The following is a 4,556-nucleotide window of genomic DNA, read 5'->3' as shown; positions in this document are numbered from 1 at the left end:
TGGTTGATAAAACGCTTGGGTGGTGGCTTCCGATGGGTGATTAAAACGCTCGGGTGGTGGCTTCCGATGGTTGATTAAAACGCTCGGGTGGTGGCTTCCGATGGGTGATTAAACGCCTCCGATAAAGCCTGTAAGGTATTAACCACAGGTCAAGGGCCAAGTTTTATTTAAGAAAGGGGAGTTTGGGTTTTTCTACTCAGATTTTGGAACACTTGTATAGATAGAAGAAGCAAAGGAATGGAAGCCGAAGTGTCAAGCGATCAAGTGAGGAGGAAGCCAAAGAGCCAGCATGTAAGAGGAAACGAATGGACAGGGGCATGGAAGTATATAAAAGCAGCAAAAACAGAGAACCTAGGTGGTTGTTCGTGAACGGTATAACTTGAGCATGAGATAGTGAAAGCAGCAGAAGAAAAGGGGGCAACAGAAGCAGTGGAAGCTGAAAAGAGCACAACAGCACACCAGTGTATACCAAAGAGGTTGGAGCCTCAGAATTGAACAGGATTGAAGTCCTTGGGAGTTGGTGCTCCTAAGTCCAAGATTGGTGTCTTGGCAAAATAGAGTTGGTGCTCAGGAGGTTGGAGCCTCACCAAAGTCCAAGTTGGAGCTTGGCAACCAATTGTGACAATCTATTTATTGTATTTATTTTACTGCACAGTTATATTAATAAAAGCATTTATTCCTGCTATTCATTTTGTGTTCTGAACATATATGTTTTAACTAGTAAAACAATAGTGAGAAAAAGAAATACTGATTCACCCCCCTCTCAGTGTTTTCAACAACCTTCACATGTTCCTTAGCTCTCCGAGCCCAAGTCCAACCAGTTGTAGTGTGTGCAAGTTAAAACCAACACTTTTCAATAGATTTAAGTTTGAGTTCTCTCATTTTTCTCTCCATTCTCTCACTTTTCCACATTTCTCCCCAAAATAAAATCTTCCAATGCCAAAACAAAGACCAATGATCTCCCCATTCTCCTCTCATCCTCTTTACATTTATGTCTCTTACTCTCATCCACCTCAACCACCTACCATTAATGCCATGAATACCCCCCATCATTTCTTTTTTTAATCTTATCCCAATTTTTTTTGAGAAGACAACTTAGGAATTAAAATATTAATATTTAATTCAAAATTAAATTGGAGAAGACAACTTGGAAAAACTTGAGAGTTGAAAGATTGATATTTAATTTAGATTGGAGAAGACCATATCTTATCCAAAAGTAAATTTGAGAAGACACATTGGGAATTGATTAATAGTTAAATAACAACAAATAATAAAAAATCACCAATAAAATAAAATTACAGATTCACAAATATAGGTATATACCAATATTACTTAATAATTATAGGTCAATATTTTTTGTTAATTAAACACTGATCAAAATTAGTATGATATGATTAAGCAGGGCATTACATGCGCCCCTCCTTCTGAAAACTTTGTCTCGAAGTTAGAGTGAAAATGACACAAGGAGTTTGAAAGAAGTTTGACAATAAGGCATAAAAAAATAGAGAGAGATATTGTATTCGAATTAAGTAAGTCAAGAAAGGATAGCACTTCCCATCAAGAGTATTTAACTAACCTATAGCCTCCTATCCTCCCTAACCTACTTTCACTACCAACCTATCCATCCTCTGCTGCAATATACTATGGCATCGTCTATACTGATCTAACCACTGATAGAACCAATATGGCGGAAGTGTCGACTATATTGTCCTAACTTCCCTAGCAGGCAAATGGCAATCATCATCACACGTTTAGGGGAGCGTGTCCATTGCTGCGCTCCCATGATTACAGGATTGGATATTACACGATGGGAAATGCCTCCACCCCTCAAAACTAGGGTCAACACCCTAATATGAACCACCCTACGACACTAGTTGGATACTTGTCATCGAATAATCCAATCAAGTAGTCATGTCATCTGTCATCTACACTTTACCCATGTCATAATAGTGCACATTAAGTAGATACAAAATGTAATAGAAAAAGGTACATCATACCATTCCTCATTGGATGTCTCAACATTCCTCAATCAGAAGCGTATATCGTGGTTACAATATAGTTCCTTCCAATCTACAGGTTAGTTCTCATTCATGCATACACATAACAAAAAAAAATATATAGATAAGTGATCTTAATCATCATGTTATTAAGTCCGAGACCTGCAATTCCCTCTAATCCAATTTGTGAGATTCACCAGAAACATAATGTCGTAGAATAGATACATGAAAAATATAATGATTTTTATGCAAATGGGGTGGCAATACAAGATGATAGACAACTGGTCAAATCTTCTCCTTGATCCTAAAAGGTCCTATAAACTGAGGTGACAACTTGGTCCCTTTCCCAAAACGAATGGTGCTTTTATTGGGTTGGATGCGAATAAAAACTTGGTCTCCTACTTCATAACTTCAATTAGTCCTATGTGCATTGACATAACTCGTCTGTCTATCTTGTGCTCCCTTTAACCTTTGTTGAATATGTCTTACCTGTTCCTCCATTTCTCGAACTAATTCCAGCCCAACTATTACTCGGTCCTCCAACTTTTCCCAATTCAATGATGCCCTACATGGCCTCCCATATAGAGCTTGATAATGAGACATCCTGATTGAACTATGGTAATTGTTATTATAGGAAAACTCTACCAATGGTAAGTACCTTTCCCACTAAATATGATTATCCATGACGTACATTCTAAGCATGTCTTCCATAACTTGATTTACTCTTTCAGTCTGCCCATCTGTTTCCTGGATGATATGCAGTGCTCAGGTTCAACTGAGTCCCCAACGCCAACAACAAACTTGTCCAAAATCTATATGTAAAGTGAGAGTCTCTGTAAAAAATGATCTTTGTGGGTAACCCATGTAGCCAAATAACTTCGCTTATAAAAACTCGTGCCACATCAGTAACATAAGTGTCTCTTACTGGGATGAAATGGGCACTTTTGGTCAATTTATTAACCACAACCAATATAGCATTGTGCCTTTATGAAGTGAGTGGCAAACCAACAACAAAATCCATTGAAATTACCTCACATTTATACATAAATATGTCATACGGTTGTAGGAGTCCTGCTGGATGGCAATGATCAACCTTCACTCATTGACATTCAAGACATTTAGCGACAAATTTGACTATGTCATGCTTCATGCTTGTCGAAAAGAAGAGTTTCTTCATGTCTGCATACATTTTCACTCTAGGATGTGCACAATAGAGTGCTCTATGCGACTCTTCGAGGATGGTTCTTCTTATACTCCTTTCCTTTGGGATGTACATTCTCCCTTGAAATCTCAATAGTCCATGTGGTTCAAGGACATAACCCTCAAACTTTGGTTCTATCTGCTTCCCACTTTGGAGTGTTGATATAACCTTTAGATACCAACTATTTTCAAATAATTTCTCCAACACACGTTCCCTCAAATTGACCCTCAAGGGTACTAGGGAGAAGGTTTGTGGCCTCCTTCTTAGTGCATCAACCACCACATTCTCCTTTCCCCTAAATGTATGAGATCCCAAAATCATGCTCACTCATGAATTCGCTCCACCACCTCTGCCTAACATTCAAATCTCTATGAGTGAAGAGGTGATACAAGCTCTGATGATCAATTCTTAACTCAAAGCTTCTCACGATGAGGTAGTGTCTCCATAGTTTCAAAGCTATCATCTCTACTTCTAACTCTAAGTCATGGGTAGCGTACAAATCTTCATGTTTCTTCAACTTTATGGATGCGTAAGCTATTACTCCACAATCTTGCATCAATAATGCTCCCAACACTTGCTTTGGAGCATCTGTGCAGACAATGAAGTCCTTTTCCATGTTAGGCACTCGAAGGATCGGTGCACTAGTCAGTAACCTCTTTAGTTCGGTGAATGCAATGTCACATTCATACCTAACCCCTTTTCGTTGTAATGTGGTGATGGGTTTTGCAATCTTTGAAAACCCTTCCAAAAATATGCAATAATAACTTGGTAGCCCCATGAAGATACACACCTCATGAGCATTTTTCGGTACAGGCCAATCCATTATGGCATTTACCTTTTCTGGGTCAACTGAAATCCCTTTTCTTGAAATGATGTGCCCAAGATAATGAATTTTATTCTGAAAGAAAAAAAACATTTTGATAATTTTCCATACAATTGATTTTCCCTTAAGCAGGTCAATACAACCCTTAGGTTCTCTTCATGCTCCTTTTCATTCTTGGAATACAGAAGAATATCATCCAAAAAGACTTGTACAAATTGGTCCAAATACTTCATGAACACACCATTCATGAGACTCATGAACATTGCTGGTGCATTGGTCAAACCAAATGGTACAACTACGAACTCGTAGTGCCCAAAATGCAGTTTTTGAGATGTCATTTTCCTTAACCCTTAATTGGTGGTATCTAGACCACAAATCAATCTTTAAGAAAACCGTTTCTCCTTTCATTTGGTCAAATAGGTAATCTATTCTAGGTATCAAGTACCTATTCTTTATTGCGGCTCGATTCAAGTCCCTATAATATATGCATAGCCTCAAGGAACCATCCTTCTTCTTGATGAAAATCACTGGTGCA

The sequence above is a fragment of the Pinus tabuliformis genome, chromosome 9, assembly GCF_031772625.1.
Source record: "Pinus tabuliformis cultivar Carrire ecotype Pingquan chromosome 9, CPIR1, whole genome shotgun sequence".
In the NCBI taxonomy this organism is placed as follows: Eukaryota; Viridiplantae; Streptophyta; class Pinopsida; order Pinales; family Pinaceae; genus Pinus; species Pinus tabuliformis.
This window is presented reverse-complemented; position numbering follows the sequence as displayed.